Source organism: Pinus tabuliformis, chromosome 9 (assembly GCF_031772625.1).
Source record: "Pinus tabuliformis cultivar Carrire ecotype Pingquan chromosome 9, CPIR1, whole genome shotgun sequence".
NCBI classification, from domain to species: Eukaryota; Viridiplantae; Streptophyta; class Pinopsida; order Pinales; family Pinaceae; genus Pinus; species Pinus tabuliformis.
Window position 1 is genome coordinate 462,448,275 of NC_142307.1, and position 21,837 is coordinate 462,470,111.

Consider the following 21,837-nt stretch of genomic DNA (forward strand, 5'->3'; position numbering starts at 1 on the left):
ACTGCAATTGGTGTGGTGAGTGGCGGGGATAGTTTGTTGTCTTTTTTTATATGCAGGTTTGAATCTCAGCTATGAAATGTTTGTCTATGAGCACATTTATCTATCTTGATTCCTCGAAATAATAGGTAGATGTTATTAGTGAACATAACTAGTACCACATTGACATTGTAAACCACATTTTAAAAAAATTCATTCTTCCCATCAACACAATAATCAATCAAGTTTACTAAATTAGGATGGTGTAGAAGACTAACCATGACCACTCTTTACAACGAGATCATTTCCCTTAGCTATTGGGTCAGTTTGAACTATAATATGTGTTAAAATAACTAATTACCCATGCATGAAAAAGTTGGTTAAAATTAAGGAGTCAAGTTGAGTAAAGTCTAGTTAGGTCGTATTTTGAGTAAAGTTGAATTTAGTGTGTGGTTGCATGTCAAGTTATTTTAGGTTATTCGTTAATAGAAAAAGTTTAAATACCCTTCACCAAGTTTATTGTAATCATCAAGTTTTGTGTGATCAATAAAAGAGCCACAACTTGTATGTTTTGTATGTTATATTTGTGTTTTGTCTCTTCTGCTTTTCCAACAAATTAATATAAAAGTCGAAGAAAGATCACAAAATCTGTGGTGACTACAGAGCCAATAAAAAAACCAAGTAAAAAAAATTGACAACTTTTTTTTTTTTTAATGTGTTACACAATCGTCGCACCCTGAAGAGTGAAAAGTACATAGATCGTGAAATTCGCACACTGTGAGTGCAAAAGCTGAGCAATTTTGTCAAAACTTCACATCTGTCCAATATCGGAAAAGTTACGCGGGTCTAAAGTTTTGGGCTGCGCACACCCCATGAGGAAATGGAAGGTCAAAAATGCTTCGTTTCAAGGTATTAAAGAATTCACGTGGAATCAATCACGTGGTTAATTTTTTTTGTCTTTCGTCTCATATTAAAATACGCCACATCTCTTTGAAAGGTGTGTTATGGTATATAAAGGTTATGGTATGGTACTAAAGTGGTTTATTATTAAAGTTTTTTTATATATAAATATTTTTTTAAGAATTTTTATACATTGAGGGTTTTATTGAAAGAGTGAATTAAAGGTGTTTTTCTCAGAAAAATGTTTTTTTCAAATTTCTAGCCTCAGTTCTCATTGTTTATAGGGAAAGATTATGATGTGTGGGTCATTAAGATGGAGATCATGTTGAAGGATTATGATGTTTGAGATCATGTCCAGTTTGGATTTTCAAAACCTAGAGATGCAAAGATGGAACTATGGAAGAAAGGAAGAAAGAAGAATGCACAAGCATTGTAGCTTATCCAATAGGTAGTGCACCAAGTAGTGTTCCAGAATATTATGATCACGTCTTCAAAAAAAAGAGCATGGGAGACCTTGGCGACAAGCTATAAAGGTATGACCAAAGTTAATATTGTTAAGTTGCAGAATACTATGAGAGATTTGGAAAATCTGCAGATGAAGAAGACATAGGACAACGATTCTTTAAAGAATCAGGTCAGGACCATCGTAAATCAATTAAAATTTTATGGTGAATATATTAAAGATCAAACAATGGTTGAGAAGGTCCTCATGTCTTTTTCTACCAAATTTGATGCTATGGTAGCAGCCATAGAAGAAGCCAAGGATTTGGCATCATTGACAGTTGATGAGTTGATGGGATCACTTCTATCAGATGAGGCAAGGATAGACAGAAATAAGTATTCCACTTTAGAAATCACTTTCAAAAGTTAGGTTTCTATTTCAAGAGTCAGAGGTCAAGGCAGAACTAAATAAAGAGGCAGGGGATGATGCAAAAAACATGTTGATCAGAGAGATGGCCAAGAAAAGCATGAATATGAAAGTGGAAGCAATAAAAAAAGATTCAAAAATAATCAAAGAGTTAATCAATCCAAGGTGAGATGTTATTATTGCAATAAATTTTGTCACTATGCCCGTGATCCCAGGAAGAGGATAGCTGATCAAGGAAACCAAGGAGCTAATTTCACTACAGAGAGTACTAACTCCATGTTCCTAGCTTTCCATACCATGCATGAACCTTCTGATAATGTGTGGCTATTAGACAGTGGTTGTAATAACCACATGACAAGCAACAAGAATTTCGTTGCAAATTTGGATCAATCTGTGAAAACAAAGGTAAAGTTTGGAGTTGACAAGATGATGTATGTAGATGGAAAAGGAGTGGTCAATATTCTGACCAAGCAAGGGGGAGCCAAAGACAATATCAGAGGTATATTATGTCCCCGGTCTCAAAAATAATTGATAAGTGTTGGTCAATTGATGCAGAAATTATAGAGAGTTATCTTTCAATGACAAGTGTGCTATATATGACAAGCCCCCAAGCAAGAAGTTAATATAAAAGGTGCAGATGACGAGGAACAAACTATTTCCTATAGCTATGAATTATAGTGATCAGGTTATTTCTTTTACAATTTCATGTTCTAATGATTACTGGTTATGACACTTTCGGTTTGGATACTTTCACTTTTTTGGTTAAAGATTGTTACAACAAAAAGAGATGGTTATAGGATTACCCCCAATAAAAGAACCTATTATTACTTGTGAGTGTTACATCTTGGGAAAAAAACACTATGAGAGTTTTCCAAAGGGAGTTACATATAGAGCAAAGAGGCCACTTGAGTTGGTGCATACATACTTGTCTAGACCTATGAGGACAGAACCAATTAGTGGAAACCTCCTCACTTTCATTAATGACTATAGTAGGAAGACTTGGGTTTACTTCTTGAAGCAGGAGTTTGAAACTTTTACAAAGTTCAAAGAATTCAAAGCTTTAGTAGAGAACCAAAGTAAGTAGCAGATCAAGGTATTGAGTTCAGATCATGGTGGAGAATATGATTCAAAGGCATTCCATGAAGACTGCAAACAACACATAATTATAAGACAATGTGAAACTAGATACACATAGCAACATAATGGTGTAGCAGAGAGAAAGAATAAAACCATTACGAATATGGCAATGAACATGTTGAAAGGAAGAACCTTGTCTAATGAGTATTAGGCAGAAGCAGTGGCATGTTTTTTTTATGTGATAAACAAATTGTAATAGCCCAAAATAAATATCTAATTAACTCATTAACATTAAATTTAAATCAGAGTGGCACTTACCTAGCCAAATAAACATGTAATTAATTAACAAAATTCAAACTATGAATAGTGCTTACCTGTGCTCACCTGTGGTAGAAGTAGGCTTACTACAAAAAGGTTTTGGGGACGACTTTCCACCCAACCATAGACTCAATTGCGCAAGGATTTGCTACAACTAGCCACCCCTGAGCCCTTAATCAACGTACTACTGCCAGTGACTCCTAAGTCTTAGAACACCAATCTCCCAAGAGAATGAAAGATATAATCTCGGAATGATAGAATGCCTCCCATCCTCCTCACCATCTAATAAATAAAACAAACATTGGATGGGAAACCACATGTACACACTCCATGTGTCTACATGCAACTTTCTTTTGATTTTAGCTTTCTTGTTTTATTTCTTTACTTTTCTTTGGATTTTTAGCTTTCTTGTTTTATTTTCTTCCTTTTGATAGTTTTCTTGTTTTATTTCTATTTATTCTTATTTAGAGCTTTAGTATGGTTACTACTATTTTTATTTTTATTTATTTTCTTGTACATATTTTTAATATCATTTATTATTTAACATTTATGATTTATGATTTATTATTATTTATTATTAAGTGATTTATTTACTATTTATATTATTATTTATTATTTTGTAGTATTTATTATTTATTATTATATTATTATTTATTGTTTTTATTATTTATTATTTATTATGAAGGGGAGGGATATTACACAAATCTCCTACAAAGAGTGTGATGAATAGAGTTTGAGAAGAAGCATGGTCAGGTCTTGCAGCGTATCTCATCTTAGAGTGTTTGGATGTTTAGCTTATGCACTGTGCCCAAGGGGCTAAGAGGAAAATTGGATGATAAAAGTGAAAAATACATATTTACTGGTTATAGTGAGCAATCAAAAGCTTACAAATTATATAACCCTATCACCAAGAAGACCATAATTAGCAGAGTTGTTGTGCTAAAATAACAAGAGTCATGGAATGGGAGTATAGACAAAATAGCTGATACGAAAGTGCCATTGATGGAAGAAGATGATGTAGCAGAAAAGGAACAACACGAATCACAAGAGAAGACACTAGCAAGGACTCCAAGATTTTGTTAACAACATGGATCTTCAAGCAGATCAATAGATTGGGATTCTCCTAGTAGGGAATCAGGTGATGAATCAAGCAATGGTAAGAGAAAAATGAGAATTCTGAAAGATATTTACGAAGATTTGGATGTTAGTTCAAACTTTGCATTATTTTCATTCCAAGCTTCCTCGTTTGAAGAAACAATTAGAGATGAAAATTGGGTGCAAGCCATGGATGAAGAAATTGAAGCTATTAAAAATAATGATACATTGGATTTGGTTGATTTTCCAGAGGACAAAAATCTCATTGTTGTGTGTTGACGATGTTGGACCCTCCAACATTCATGGAATCACCCCAATATGAAGTCCCAACTAGACCTCACACCATTTGGTGTTGGAGTCCCATCTAGTATGATGATCTGGTTGCCATTATCTTAAGGATTTGCCTCAACTCTTGTTTTTCAGTAGAGGAGAGGTTCACTTCGTCTTCGAGATGTGAGGTTCACGTGCTTGGTGAGTGTAAATGTACTTGTGTCAATGGTTCTTTCACTGTGAGGGGAAAAAGGTGAAGGTGAGTTCTAGGTTGAAAGGGATCAATGCCAACTCGGTTAGGAACACACAACACAAAGGACATATACAACTTCTGGCGGAGCAGTCAACTCAGATGCGACAGTCACAATATACAAGGAAAGATAACATGTATAACACTCATTAATCAGTCAAAACGAGTGCAACGGTTGTTACAACAAGGTTCATGTGAAAGGTTTGTCTGATGTCCGGTAGAGTAGTCTACACATACGGGACATGATTAGTAGCATATACAACAAATTTCCAATAATAGATTATGCATTACAACAAATGAATCAGTTAATATGTAGAACATAGGTTAAAGCAACATGCATTACAAGTGTTAAAGACTAGTCTTACAACAAATACAATACGTGTGTGAAAACGTGCTAGCCTGTTGATAGGCTTCTAAATTAAGCGAAAGTTCCAAGACACATCATTACACCATACATCACTATCTCCGTCAGCTAGGCATTATAGCCACTACTTACTCAAAGAAAATATTACAGACTCTCTTGTCTATGTGGGAGGAGCTGAGGTGAAAAGTCCCTTCATGTACAAATGAGGGTGGGTATTTATAGCCAAGGGTGAAACTGACCCTTGTGGTTGTTTGACTACCCTCATGACCATTCGACTTCCATGAATTTTTTACTTTGATGACTCTATGTTCAAAAAGTGGGTCTCTTGGACTTCCACATTACATCACGTTGATTGATAAAAATCCCATAGTGGAGGTGTGGACAACATGACTCATGACTTCACTTGACATGACAATGTTGGTACATTCGTGCTGCTGTTGGAGTCCATGTCAAGCTACCGTGTTGCTGAGTGATGGATCTCTTCATGGTGTATCATAACTTCACCTTCGTATGGTGAAGTGCGCGAAGTCTTCGATGGTCCTTGGTTCGCTTGATGAAGCTTTAGCATGTTGTTCCTTTCTTTCATGTCAGAAGGCTTGACAGGCTCACTTGTTCATGAAGGTGCATGTTCATCACATTTGTCCACTTCGCATGCTTCGCTCGTTCATGCATTGGTGAACCTGTCCATTTGCATGTGCTCCCTTCGTTCATCCCATTCGTTTTCTTGAAATGTTTGTTGGTATACTTGTACCTACAGTCACTCATGACGATACAGCATCAAATCCAAAACCTCCTAGTCTACCATGATACATGATCATTCGAATGCAGGTGACCAGGAGTGGCAGTAGGGCTGTGATGTGGGATGATGGCTCCGGGCAACTGTCGATGAAAACTGCGCAAGAGTCACTAAGATATGGAGACAAACAATCTGAGTCAACAATGACTATCTGCAAGGTCTGGCTCAATTGGGAAGCAAAATTGCGCAAATTTTGGGAGGGATATTTTGGGCTATAGGAGGGCAAGGAAGGCATGCTCTACACATTTTTCAAAATGAATAGTTAGTAAGGCTTCGATAACTAGATTTGTGAAATTTTCTAGAGGAACAAGGTGGGATGCATGAAGGGCCAGTGGGCAGGGATTGCGTAGTTTTTCTGGGGAACTGCCTGGGAGACTGGAAGCCAGACTTGCGCAATTCTCAAAGGGAACTGCCAGTTGTTACTGGGGTCACTGGCAGCCAGACTTGTGCAATTCCTAGAAGGAATTGTCAGCTGGTTGTTGGGGTCACTGGCAGCAAGACTTACAAAATTCCCAGAGGGAACTGCCAGTTGGATGTTGGGGTCACTGGCAGTAGAAATTGCACAATTATTGGAGGGAACAGGGAGTCTGCTGTTGGCTGGGAAAATTGCACAAAGGCTAGAAGGCTGACATACTTATCATCTCTGCGCAATTTCCAAGCTAAGTTGACCAAAGGGAAACGGGAGGCCTCCTCATGAGCATTGCGCAATTTCTAAGATGAACAGTTGGTTGACTGTCCAAGTGCCCATCATGAGTGTTGTTTGAGTTCCTTGTGGGGAAAGCTTCTTGAAGGAACTAGCTTGGTGCTTTTGTGTTGTCCTGGTTGACAGTCGATTAAGTCGAAAGTAAGGTGATGGTCCAATGGTCAGTGAGGAGTCTGGTCGTCAGAACTTCAGTAAAAATGACTAAGTCTGTGAACAGTAGAAATATGCATGTTAGGCTCACTCTCATATGTTAAAACAATTCTAAGTCCAAATAATTAAATTAATTAAAATCATGAAAGTTAGGATTTAATCCTACCTTTCTAGATTGAGTTTGTTCCTCATGGGTAGGAGTTAGTTTAGGCCTAGTTGGTTGAGAGATTCTCTCTAACTAGTTAGGATCCTAGATTAGTGTGTTGTTGAGATATTTTCTCAACCATAGTGTCTAAGATAGACGTACTATCTTGAGACAAACTTCCTCATGTATTTACATGTGTATCATAGGAATTATTTGGATGTTACAATGAGAGTGTGAGGAATATAATATAGTGAGTCTCTCAAGCCTTTTCCACCATGTCTGATTTTTGTATATATATGTTGTTTATTTTATTAATGTTTTATTAGTTGATTGAATTCCCTTCATGTGGTATCAAAGCTTAGGATTTATTGTGGCATTATATTTGAATTTTGAGTGAAATTATATCATTGAATTGTTAGAATGATTAACTAAAATAGTTTCTTAAATGCTATTGATATTAGTGCAATAGTTGAGAAAGTCATTTGGACCTGCAATGGAGTGATGAATTATGAATTATTTTAGGAGGCTCTAGCATTGGGTTCAATTTGATTGCAGGATCATTCCCTCTTGACAGTATACGAGTTACCAATCTCAAGGAAGAGCTCGAATTATTCTCAAATAGTTGGGCCAAAAACTAGAGGCCGAAACACTACTCTGTTCGCACCAGATTTAAGAAGGAGATCACACGATAATTTGATCCATTCACATCAGATCCCAAATGGTAATCTTGAGACCCACATTTCTTGTGATTATGCCAAGGAAAGGATCCCAATTAGCATACAGGTGGATCAACAGTTAAGGAGATTGCTGATATTGGGAGTAAATTGTCATTTCCATATCCAAGGACAAGTAAAGAAGGGAGTTGTCACATATTTGTTTATGCCCAAAATTTTAATGAGTCAAATCCACATTGATTTAGGAGCTGAAGTGATTGAAGTACCAATGAATTGAGGGTAGAATTATTATTTCAAGAGGACATAAAACCGAACTAAGTGATAAGAGAGCTTGTTATCAGCCATAGAGGACTGTTGATTTACATGACCGATCTGCATCTTGTTCAAGGAGTATAGAGGTTGCAATTTTTTTTCCAATGAGTGCTAAATATTTGCACTGAAGGTGTGTCGCATTAGATTCCACACAAAGGATGAATATCTGATATTTTAAGGAGGTCGATCAGTGGAAGCATGGTGGAATAAGAGCTGGTAGGGGCATTGAAGGAAACATAGAGGAGGCATGACTGAAAACGTGAATCTTTGTATAATCAGATGTTCTTATAATGCTTATAAACTTATGAATGGTTTAATAAGGGTCTGCGGAACCAATTGAAAGACTAGTGAAGGGATTGCAGAAGCTGAGCAAGTTGGTTAGTATGGTGAAATGGCTCAGAACTAAGCTTAAGTACATCAAGCGTAGAGGTTAAAGTTTGTTGAATCTTTAATTGAGCACAAAGGTTTTGAAGTTCATTTCATAGAGCTGAATTTAGTCAACTACAAGAATTCCAAGGATTGTCATCAATTGCAACATTATTATTTTTTCTAGCATTCACAACATTGATCATTTGTTCCCTCGACAACTGCAAGCTTCCAAGGTTGGCTTAGCTGCTTTTGAGTAATCAGAAGTTCTGGAATTCTTTGATGAATTTTGTGATAGAACTTTTGTGCTTAGCGCCCAATTTTCTATTCTATTTTGAAGAAGGGTTATGGATCATTCAATTGTGGTGTTGAGAGTTTGAATCTAAGCATTGGAGAAACCAGCCTAACTAGCCTAACCATAGGAAGCCCGCCACCAACCACTTCCAATGCCTATGCAATTAGAGCTGAAGCACAAACCAACGAGCAAAGGTTTAATTCCAAGGCAATTATTTGTTATAAGTCTAACCGTGTCTGAATTTGCACCAAAACCATATTCCAGAGGCTTTATAAAAGGGATCCCGATACACTTTTTTTTATTATCTCTCAAAAATATGGTGGGTGGGGCATTGTTATTGGGGTAGTATTGATGAACGAAGAGAGGAAATCGTGGTTCAATTCATGTGGATGTTCAGCAAACGACGACACTTGGAGCCTTACATTGACCTTTTTTAGTCCCTCTAATGGGATTCATTGCTCTGCCATTCGCATCTCTTGAATATGTTTTTCCCTAGCCAAGCGACATCTTTGGCATCAATTGTTTTTTATGAGATTTTAAAGGAAATTGAAAGAAGGGCAAGGCCTATTGTCTTTGCTGCATTTTCCGCGGCACCAAAGTCATGTATGTATACAATTTTCCAGACACTTCAAGATTGTGAAGAACTGAAGCTTGATTGAAGGAGGTATGTTTTTTTAAATTTGTAATTTTTGGAGAGATAAAAAGTGTTGGTAAGTTGATATTTGAAATTGAGAGATAAGAAATGTTGGTATTTTTTTATAAGTGGAGTAATAAGGTGTAAAATTTTGTAAATGTATTTTGGAGACATAAGTGATAATAGACTTTTTGGATGAGATAAAAGTGCATTAAAAATTAATTTTGGAGAGATAAGGTGTGGTTTTGTTGAGTGATAAAGTGAAATTACTTTTTTGTAATTTTGGAGCGATAAGTGTTTTGCATTTGGATTGATAAGTAAAATATTTTTAGAGAAAGTTATTGTTGTAATCCAAAGTAATTTTTTACTTTGAGAGAGATTGAGTTGAACATCTAGTTTTTGAAGTCAATTTGCTTCTAAGGAGTTCTGGAACTTTGAGAAGTTTCAATGACGAAATTGTAAAGATAAAAGGTTGATGTACTCAATATTTAATAAAGAACTATTTTTTGTGGTGTTGAAGTGTCCTAGATCCGCCAGAAATTGAATAAGGGGATCTTCGGTACACCTTGTATAGTGATTGATTGTGCATATTTTGTGTCTAGTTTTGACACTACAATTATATTATTTAACACACACAAGGAGTCTAAAGAAAGTGAATGAAACAAGCACATTAATCAAGGAACCTGAAATTAAGAAGCTACAACGAGCATTCAATCAAGCACAAAAAATCACATGTGTGCAACTATAACGCATAATCAAAGTTGGCAACATCAACATTCTACATCAACAAGCAAATTCACACAAGGAAATCAAGTCAATGCAACTACAAACACATGCATTTCAAAAGACTACATCAACATTCAATGACAATTGTTCATTATGTAACTTTCAAAAGCATAATTTGTAAGTTATCTTGTAAAAAAATTCAAGGAAAATTGAGTTGAATTGTAAGGATGCATTCTCGGTCGAAACCAACACCCAAATTGTGAGTTTATAGGAGGTAAAGTGAGTGCATTCTCCTCAACTGAGTCAATTAAGTGAGTCGATTATCTTCAAGTGAGTCAATATCAATTGAACTTGTCATTGTAAACATTGGGTGCATTTTCGGTGGTATCCGACACCCTCATCCTAGTACAAAATTCAAGCGAGCATGAGTTCAATCATTCCATTGATAATCTAAATCAGACAAACAATTCAAGAATTCAAGTGAGCGAGATCTTCAAATCCCGCAAGTGTTACAAGCAAGCATCAAGCAAAATCAAGCAAGCAAGGGAGCCAATACAAGCAAGCGTGTCTAAAGTCATAATGGGTAAAGGAGGAAAATGTCTTCAAAGTGAATAACTGGAGACTAAAGATTTGAAATATTGCAATCATGAGTTACAAAACAAACTTGAAATACTAGAATGGAAGTTGAAGCAGAATAAAACCTTAATCAATCAAATGACCAGTACATTAGAAGCAGTGAAAGACTTTCAAATTGACCTCAAAGTGAAAGAAAAATTCATTCATGCACTTCAACTTAAGTTAAGTTAAAAGCAAGATTTACTAGATGCACAATGTGTAGAGAAAATAGAAGCAAGTTGTGACACAAAAGACCCCATCACAACAGAAAATGAAAGTTGTGATACAAGTGATCTTATTCAGCATATTAATTAAAGTTGTGACACATATGAACTAATCAAACAGGTTGATGTTAGTTGTGACACAAGTGATCTCATCCAATTAGTTGTACTACTAAATGATGCAACAAGTAGTACCAAAGATCAAATTGATAAGTTTGATGTAGCATGTCAAAGAGATGAATTGTTAATGCTTGATGCCTAGTGTGACATAGAAGGTTTAATAAATCAAGGACAAGATGTTAGCAACAACAGCAAGTATGAAGAAAAATAGTGGGATAGTCTTTTCAAGAAGGTGATCAGACCTTGGGAAGAAATCTCCTTCAACGAATATCGACATGGACTAGGATAAAACAAAGAAAATACTTTGTTTGTTCTAGAATTCTCAAAACCAGTTCAATTTGTAAGTGGTGGTTTTCTAGACAGTGATCAGAATATGGTTAAGTGTAACCATTGTAAGCGAAATGGCCATATGGAGAGTAAATGCTTTGACCTCCATCCTTGTCACCATTGTGGCAAGTAAAATCATTCATCTGAAAGATGGTGCAAGCAAAATCAACCACCTAGAGGAAGATCAATTACTCATGGATTGATCCTTGGAAGTGGTAATCTACAGTCAAACGGTTGTCTATGTGTTATCGAAGGATTCGGTCCCACACGAAGACCAATTCTACAGTAAAATGAAGATTGTGAAACTCTCCTACACTTGAAGGGGGACAGTTCAGAGATCAAGTGAAAATACTTGTCTCTCCTTTCAACTGACAAAGGCGGGAAATGATAATGGAATTAAGGGTGGTTGTCAGACTAAAAGTCTCGAAAACATCATCAAAAGCAACCAGTGGGCATATTCAAGTCAGCCAGTGGGCATCTTCAAATTAGCTAGTGGGCATCATCAACAAATCCGCCAGTGGACATTAGCTAGTGGGTAGTTTCAACATCAACAAATTTTCCAGTGGGAATTCTAAATATTTTGTCAGTGGGCAAGCAAATTCACCAGTGGGCATCATCAACATGTTGTCAGTGGACAAAGGATGCTGATTGAAAGAAAAGGACAAATGGATCCTTTTACAACTTGGCACACGATGGAGTTGTCAAGTAAAATTTCAGAGATGACTCAGACTTGCAGCTGACTCATGTTCTCTTCAGATTTGATTTTTTTTAGCATCTAGCTTTGGCGGTTTTTTAGGCAGTGTTTTTTGAGAATCTACACTTTCAGCATGAGGACTTGGAGATTGTACCAGTTTCTTATTTTGGACTTATCATTGGGGGGAGAATATTAGCCTCACTGTCATATGTTAAAAAATTCTAAGTCCAAATAATTAAATTAATTAAAATCATGAAAGTTAGGATTTAATCCTACCTTTCTAGATTGAGTTTGTTCCTCATGGGTAGGAGTCAGTTTAGGCCTAGTTTGTTGAGAGATTTTCTCCAACTAGTTAGGCTCCTAGATTATTGTGTTGTTGAGATATTGTCTCAACCATAGTGTCCAAGATAGACGTATTATTTTGAGACAAACTTACTCATGTATTTATATGTGTATCATAAACATTATTTGTACATTACATTGAGAGTGTGAGGAATATAATACAGTGAGGCTCTTAGGCCTTTTCTGCCATTTCTGATTTGTGTATATATCTATTGTTTATTTATTAATGTTTTATTAGTTGATTGAATTCCCTTCAATGCATATGTGATCATACGAGCACACACTCACATGACTTGATGAAGAAATGACTGAACCATCTAGACACATGTTCAACATGACTGATTGATGGTGCAAGCGATGAGCATGAAAATCGTGATTTATTGTTCATGACGAGATGATGCTTGCGCGATAACGAATGTGACTGTGTGTGAGTGCGACAGATGCCTTCATGGTGAAAACAACAAACAAATACAATGCAAAGGCTTTGAGCATAACCAGAACATGGTTGCAAGCATGAATTAGGCATCAACATGCAGAGATTCGAGTGGAAATAAATAAGCAAGGCGAATGTAAATACTCACACTATCTCACGGAGTGAACCCAGGTGTGTTCGGTCATCAAGTGAAACTCTTCAAGGGAGGCTCTCAAATTTTTGTAGGCCAAAATTTTGGAGGGTGGTTGTAGTCATTACAACACTTGGAGACACACTAGTAGAACTCCAGCTTCTATGTTTTGGTTCGTTGCTAGCACACGGCCTTGGTCTTTCAGGGAGTATTGGATCGCTGTGCAGGTTAATTCAGTTTCCCTACTTAACCCATGAACATACATGGTTCACCCTTTTCCAACTCACTAAAACACAATCAAAATTTCATCTTAGATGTCAGTGTTTCGAATCCAGAAAGGGTAGTTTAGCTGGTGAGTTGAAGATTTTTAGAGTATAAGTTTTCGTCTCTAGTGTTGCTTCGCTGCCAGCAGGCCTAGACAGTACTCTGATGGAGTCACACATGAACACACACATTTCTCCACTGCCAGCGAGCTTGGTTAGTGCCTTGATGGAGTTGCATGCTCTACCTCTCTGCGCAGGAAGCCTTTCTCTACTTTTGCCTGTGTATTTTTGTTTTTTTAAGGGAACTGTGCATAGGCACTTATTTATTTTTTGGGCAGAAGAGGGATCCCAACTTATTGAGAGAAGAAGAGGTTGTTCCTTTAGAGAAACATGTAAGGCCTCTGACATGGGATTTCTCATTTAGATTTTCCTCTTCTCTGTTTCTACTAGTTGGATTAGCTTAAACACATAAAGCAGAAAGCTGAGTACAGGTATGGGGCTTCCCACTGTGGACACAGGTTCATGGTGGACCAGAGCTTCCCTTACATACGGTTCATATTTTCCATTAGGACTTCATCGACCGAAGGTTGTAACCAAGCACAACGAAAATGGACACAAGATGGGCCAAGTGCTGCAGTGTCACAAGTCCCTTCAAATTTCAGCCACATACTCTATTCAAAATCCAAAATGTTGTAGTTGGTAGCACTTGTTTCTAGAAACAAAAATAGTAATATATCAAACAAACAAAATTAATGTGAACAAAAATAGTAAGCATAATCAAACAAAGTGAAAGCAAAGATAATAAGCAAAACAAAACAAATGAAAACAAGAAGTAGAAAGAAGACTATGTACATGGCACGGGTGCAGCCCGACCTACTTAAACTAGTGTTTAAGGACGTGGCCTTTGACAGGAAAATTGTCAATCCTCCCATCAAGTGATTGCAAATGATAGGTATGTGAGCCAAGTTTCTCATGGACCAGTGCCAGTCCACTAGGCTCTGCTACCAGAACCTGGTGGCATTCTAGAAGACCTTCAAGTGAAGACAACACCACTATTTCAGGTACTGTGTGAAACATGGGTTCGGATGATGGCATGGGGTAGTTGTTTTTACTCCGGGAAAGGTTCAATTTTCTGAAGTCAATGCATAAGTGGATATTCTCAGATTTCATGTGTGCAAGATTTAAATTAGAAAACCAAGTATGATGACGAATTTTGCAAGTAATCCAAACACTTAAAATGTTAGTGAATATTTTTGGCAAAATGAGGACAAATAACATTTATGTGTTACATGTTCTTTGCTGCAATGTCTTGTCCCCTCCTTTACCTGGAAACTCATGTTGGATTGCTCGCATGCAATGGGTACTAAGGTCATCATCTACTCGTGCAGTCCCATCTCGGTATTGTTCGACCAAGGGGTCAACAATTGGTTGTTGTTGGAGTGTGTACCTTGTACCAAGATTGGCCATCTTCAGATCATGATGGATTTCCCCGCTGCTCTATTCGTTCATAGTGTTGGTCCTTCGTGCATTTAGCACGAGTGCTTCAACATCATAGTTTGTGACTTCGGACATCAAAAAAATTGAAATCACACATGGTTCATTGTTTTGGATGACTGAGATACACTTGGTCCCTGAGCCATCATGTGTTCCCAATTTTTCAAGACTCATTGTCCACAGCTTGTCTGTACATGGACCATTTGGCGTGCTAGTACTGCTGCTACTATTATTGTTGCTAATATTGCTACTATCATAGAAACAAACTTTATAGGTTTCATTATCACCAGTTGGGCGAGGAAGGAGTCCCAACTGCTTGTCTAACGATGTTGAAGTAGGCCGTGCATGATAACACTCAAATGTATTTTCCAGGAGGCAGTTTCCAAATATGAGTTCTGCAAAGGCCACTGGTTCATTCTCGCTATCAAGGGGAGTGACATTATGTTTCATGTACCTCTTGGATAACACCTAGATTTGGTTACAACTACTCTTGTATGAAAGTCACATGTGAGATTAGTCTGTAGCAAAGTATCCATCTATATTGCTGGATTAGTCTCTGCTAAGTAGTAGATCATATGCCTCTAGTATGTCCACAACAACTGTGTTGATGAACTGGGGGACTCGACTGTCATGAGATAGTCAGATGATTACGTATCATAGTTCACCAATGGCTGGTACTGATGTTCTATAAAGTTGGATGGTCTTGCACATGTTTCACTCCATCGTACATTGATCTTCTTATCAATGGAGAGCGACATGACATTGGCTATCACACTAGAATCAACCAAACAGTTGCGGACATTGTAGTGGAAAACTTCGAATGAAAGCATGAATTGGGGGCAACCTAAGTTTTCTTCTTCCATCCAGAGTTTATTAAGCACAGTGGATAGTGATCTGGGAGGTGTGCATGCTCCCTTGCTTGTAGAGGGGATGATGTTTGTTTCTGTTTATCCCAAGGCACGCAATAGGATATCTCGCTGGCTCTAGACTTTGGTTAACTTAAACAAGCTAATGTTCACTCAAGTTTTCTTCATGTCATCAACTATGTTATAATATGGAGGTGGTATACTCACTGAGCTGTCCGGGGTGGAACGGATGCTCATGCTATCTGGAATATTGTTATGCAATTTGTCGCCTATGGACATGCTCTTATCCACGTTCTTTGTGTTGGTTGCTTTGATGGAATTGGTGGGTCGGCTTTATTTATTAGGTGTCTCACCTTCTATTTCATCTCCTCAAGTGTAGAGGGAGCCCCTTTACTCCTAAGATGGTAGCGATCATTTTTCTTTTGGGGTTGCTTCTCAGTGTTAGTCTTCGAGACTAGATGTGAGCACTAGTATGTGTTCACCACATGCCTCGAACTTAGTGCTTCATCAGGTGAAACCTCTTCGTTATCATCCGTGTCTTCCAGCTACTCCTCTATGTCACCATCTACATCGAGTGTATGAGTACAGACAGAGGTAACAACTTGCTTCCAATCTGAACAAGAGTTCTCGTGTTGAAATTCTTCATGGAAGGAACAATATTTAGGATCAGCGCATTAATCGAGTTGGAACATAGAATTCTGTGCAAATTTGGAATTGAACCAACTATTTCTTGATGAGTCAATTGATGAATTGCTTGCCTGTTTCTGTGTGGGCGGATGACTGTTCATGAATGTGTCCATCTTTCGTTGCTTGAGTTCGAACATTTCGGTGATCAAGTTCTTGACAAGGTGAGTGAGGGTCTCAATGTCAGTTCCTTCCTTGTCTCTTCCTTTGCTCGTCATTTCTTGGGGCTTTCTACTTGCATCTGTGGAGTATTTTGTTGATTCATCATCCTTAATGATTGCAATGACATGCAACTATTTCTTATTAGCAATAGCCTCTTCGCAGCTTTCTAAAAGTGTTGGCTTCACAGCTCTCTTGACGAATTGTGCAATGGCGGTTGGCAGTGCAGATGTGTAATAGTCGATAGTCATGGAGTCATAAGGTTTGGTGTCTGCTGCAAACCTATTCAAAATGTGCATAAACCTCTGATCGAAATCTTTAACTTTCTCTTTTCCCTCCATCCTAAGGCTTCCCAATTCTTTGAGTAGGATGACTAGGGCCTTATCATTGTCAAAATTTCAAGGAACATACATTTGAAAGAACCCCAGTTCTATATGGAGTTGGGTGGAAGGTTGTGATACCAAGTAGTTGCGCAGCTATCCAAGGTACACGGAAACAATCTCACATGCCACGTTGTCATAACATACCTCAAGGGTCTGCAGCTGTAGGTAGAAGTTGTCTAAATGGTTTTCTGCCTTCATCACACTATCAGGGTTGAACTTGATGTTCATTCTCTCTGCTCACTTCGGCATCTTGTGCAAAACAACCAAGAGAACCAATGGTCCCTGAGTCATCCATTCAAGATTTAGGCCAACCATCTCTTCATCCTCTTCATCTTTTCCCTCTCCTTCGGAATCTGACAGTTTTAGATCTACGTCTATCGGTTCATCTCTGCCTCCACTTCCTTTGTTGCCTTCCCCTATGCCTCCTATAGTAGAGTTTGATCCCAAGATGACAAGAGTGCCTTGTTCATCTTCAAAGAATATTGGAGGTTCCTCTCCGCCTACAATAGATTCTTCCAAACCTTCAAGAGTAGCAAGGACTGCTTCTTCCACTCATAATACAACAACCCCTGTGGGAGTGGATTTTGGCTTCTTAGATGTGTGTGGAAGATATTGTACACCTGGGATCAATCTGACTTCTTTTGCAAACTGGTGAGTGATGGGACAGACGGAGCAAAGGTGTTGATATGAAATCTCATGTTCAATTCTTGGAGGTGAGGAGTAACAATCTACTGAGTCGTGAGAGAGGGAGTGTGAGTTACTGCCTTGACCAGATGGTAGATGAGTGAGTGTGAGGGGAATTTCAGCCATGTACAGCTGGCTGCCCTCCTTCTCGTGCCAGAAATGTTGACGGTATTAGACCCGCCCACATTCAGGGGATCACCCTAGTATGAAGTCCCAACTAGACCTCACACCATTTGGTGTGGGAGTGCCATCCGTTATGATGGTCCAGTTGCCATTATCTTAAGGATTTGCCTTAACTCTTGCTTGTCATCACAGGAGAGTGGCTCGCTTTGTCTTATAGAAGTGAGGTTCACGTGCCTGGTGAGTGTAAGTGTACTTGTGTTAATGGTTCTTTCACTGTGAGGGGAAAAAGGTGAAGGTGAGTTCTAGGTTGAAATGGATCAGCCCCAACTCAGCTAGGAACACACAACACAAAGGACATACACAGCTTTTGGCGGAGCAGTCCACTAGGATGCAATAGTCACAACATACAAGGTAAGATAACATGTATAGCACTCAAGGATCAGTCCAAACGAGTGCAACAGTTGTTACAAAAAGGTTCATGTGAAAGGTCTGTGATGTCTGGCAGAGTAGTTGACACGGATGGGACAACATTAGTAGCATATACAACACATTTCCAAAAATAGATTATGCATTACAACAAATGAATCAATTAAGATGTAGAACAAAGGTTAAAGCAACATTCATTACAAGTGTTAAAGACCAGTCTTACAACAAATACAATACATGTGTGAAAAAGTGCTGGCCTATTGACAAGCTTCTGAATTAAGCAAAGTTTCCAAGACACATCGTTACACCATACATCACTAACCCCGTCAGCAGGGAATTGGAGCCACTACTTACTCCTCAAAGAAAATAATAAGAGTCTCTTGCCTATGTGGGAGGAGTTGAGGTGAAAAGTCCTTTCATGTGCAAATGAGGGGGGTATTTATAGCCATGGGTGAAATTGACTCTTGTGGTTGTTCGACTACCATCATGATAATTCGACTTCCATGACTTTTCGACTTACATGACTCTATGTTCAAAAAGTAGGTATCTTTGATTTCCATGTTACATCACATTGATTGACAACAAGCCCATAATGGAGGTGTGGGCAACATGACCCGTGACTTGACTCGACATGTCTTGACATGACAATGTTGGTACATTCGTGCTGCTGTTGGAATGCATGTCGAGCTACAATGCTGCCTTTATGGTGTATCATAGCTTCAGCTCCATATGTCGAAGTGCACGGAGTCTTCGATGGTCCTTGGTTCACTTGATGAAGCTTTAGCATGTTGTTCCTTGCTTTCATGTTGGAAGGCTTCACAGGCTCACTTGTTTGCGAAGGTGCATGTTCATTGCATTCATCTACTTCGCATGCTTCGTGCATTCATCCATTTTCATGTGCTCCCTTTATTCATCTCGTTCATCGTCTTGACATGTTTGTTGGTATACCTCTACCTGTAGTCACTCATGACGGGACGACATCAAATCCAAAACCTCCTAGTCTACCATGACACATGATCATTCGAATGCGAGTGACTGGGAGAGGCAGTAGGGTTGTGATGCGGGATGATGGATCTGGGAAACTGCTGATGAATACTGCGCAAGAGTCGCTAAGAGATGGAGACAAACAATCTGAGTTGACAGTGACTGTATGCAAGGTTTGGATAGATTGGGAGGAAAAATTGCACAAATTTTTGGATTGACAGTTTGGGCTACATGAGGGCAAGGCAGGCATGCTCTATGCATTTTTCAGAATTAACAGTTAGTAGGGCTTGGACAACTAAACTTGCGCAATTTTCTAGAGGAACAGGTCGGGCTACATGAAGGGTCAATAGGCAGGGATTGCGTAGTTTTTCTGGGGAACTACCTGGGAGACTGGCAGCCAGACTTGCGCAATTCCCAAAGGGAACTGCCAGTTGGCTACTAGGGTCATTAGCAGCCAGATTTGCGCAATTCCTAGAGGGAATTTCCAGTTGGCTGCTAGGGTCACTGGCAGCTAGACTTATGCAATTCCCAGAGGGAACTGCAAGTTGGCTGCTCGAGTCACTGGCAGCCAGGCTTGCGCAATTCCTAGAGGGAACTGTCAGTTGGCTGATGGGGCCACTGGTAGCAGAAACTATGCAATTCCTGGAGGGAACACAAAGTCTGTTGCTGGGAGCTACTGGCTGGGAAAACTACACTAAGGCTAGAAGCTCGGCCTGCTGATCATTTCTGCGCAATTTCTAAGTTGAGCTGACTGATGGGAAATGAGAGGCTTGCTCATAAGCACTGCACAATTTTTGAGATGAATAGTCGGTCGACTGTCCTGGTGGCAAGCATGAGTGTTGTTTGAGTTACTTACGGGTAGTGCTGCTTGAAGGAACTAGCTTGACCGACAGTCGATCAAGTCGAAAGCACGGTGATGGTCTGATTGTCAGTAAAGAGTTTGGTTGTCAAAACTTTAGCAAAAATGCCTAAGTGTGTGAATAGTAGAAAGATGCATAGGTGATCATACAGATACACACTCACATGACTTGACGACAAAACGACCAAACCATCTAGACACATGTTCAACATGATTGACCGACAGTGCAAGCGACAAGCGCGACACTCGTGATTGATTGTTCATGATCAAGACGATGCTTGTGTCACAGTGAATGTGACTCCATGTGTGAGTGTGACATATGCTTTCATAGTGAACACAACAAACACATACAAAACAAAGACTTTAAGCATAACCAAAACACGGTTTCAAGAATGACTTAGAATTCAACATGTAGAAACTTGAGTGAAAATAAACAAGAAAGGTGAATGTAAAGACTCACACGAGCTCACGGAGTTAACTCGAGTGGGTACGGTCATCAAGTGAAATATTTCAAGGGAGGCTCTGAAATTGGTGCATGCCAAAATTTTGGAGGGTGGTTGTAACCGCTACAACAGTTTGAAATGGGTGTACAAGACAAAGTTTAATGAGAACGGTGAAATTGACAGATTTAAAGCAAGGATTATAGTAAAAGGATTCTCACAGAGACTGGGAAGATATTTTAGAGAAATGTTTGCTTCGGTAGTCAAATGGGATCTGTAAGAGCAGTTCTAGCCACAAAAACTCAGAACAAGTGGAAATTATATCAAATGGATTTGAAATCAACCTTCTTGAATGAAATTTTAGAAGAAGAAATTTATGTGCAACAACCTCTAGGTTATGAAGTTGAAGGTAAAGAGGATAATGTTTATAGGTTGAAGTAAGAACTCTATGGACTCAAGCAAGCACCTAGCACTTGGTATAACAGAATGGATAGCTACATGATCAAGAATGGATTTTGCAGAAGAAACATTGAGCCGACCTTGTACACAAAGGTAAATGAGCATGGAAAATTTTTGAATGTTTGCTTATATGTTGATGACATGATTTATGCAGGTGATTTTGAATTGGATGAATTTAAAGAAGCCATGATGAAAGAATTTGAGATGACAGATCTTGGTCTCTTGAAATATTTTCTTAGCATAGAAGTTGAGCAATCTAAAAAAAATATTTTTTATTTGTTCAAATAAATATGTCGAAGATTTGCTGAAAGTATTCAGGATGGAGAATTGTAAACCTGTCCCTACCCCAGTTGTAATAGGTACAAAGTCAAACAATGATGATGAAGGAATAAATTTGAATCCAACTCTATTCAAAAGATTGGTTGGTAGTCTCATGTATCTCACAACTACAAGAACGGATATTATGCAAGGAGTGAGTTTGATTTCTAGATATGGAGACTCCAAAAGACACACATTGGAGAGAAGGAAGGAGAATTTTGTGATACATAGCAAGAACTAGAGATTGTGGTATAATGTATGCGAGTACAAAAAATAAGGATTTGATTGGATATACAGATAGTGATTTTTTAGATAGTTTTGAGGATAGGAAGAGCACTTCCGGTTAGGTGTTCCATCTTGGTTCAGGTGTGATTTCATGCGCATCTAAGAAGCAACCTATTATGACACTTCCATCAGCCGAAGTAGAATATGTAGCAGTGACATCAACAACATGTTAAACAGTGTGGTTAAGAAGAGTATTTAATGGACTTAAGTAGAAACAAGAAGGATCAAAAAAAATATATTGTGACAAAACCTCAACGATTGCACTATCCAAGAATAGTGTGTTTCATCAAAAGGGAAAGCATATTGATACTAGATATCACTTTATTAGAGAACTTGTGAGCAATGGAGAATTTCACTTGAAGTCTTGTAAATTTAGTGATCAATTGACTGATATATTTAATAAGTCATTAGTAAAATATGTGTTTGAGTTTCATTGAAGAAACTTGAGTGTTGTAAACCTAGCTGAGACATAGACCAACAAGAATGTTTGAGTTGTCATGAGTCATGTCATGGTTTAACAGTCGTAATTAAGACGGATTGCTAAAATAACTAATTACTCCTACATGAAGAAGTTGATTAAAATTAGAGAGTCAAGTTGAGTTTAGTCGA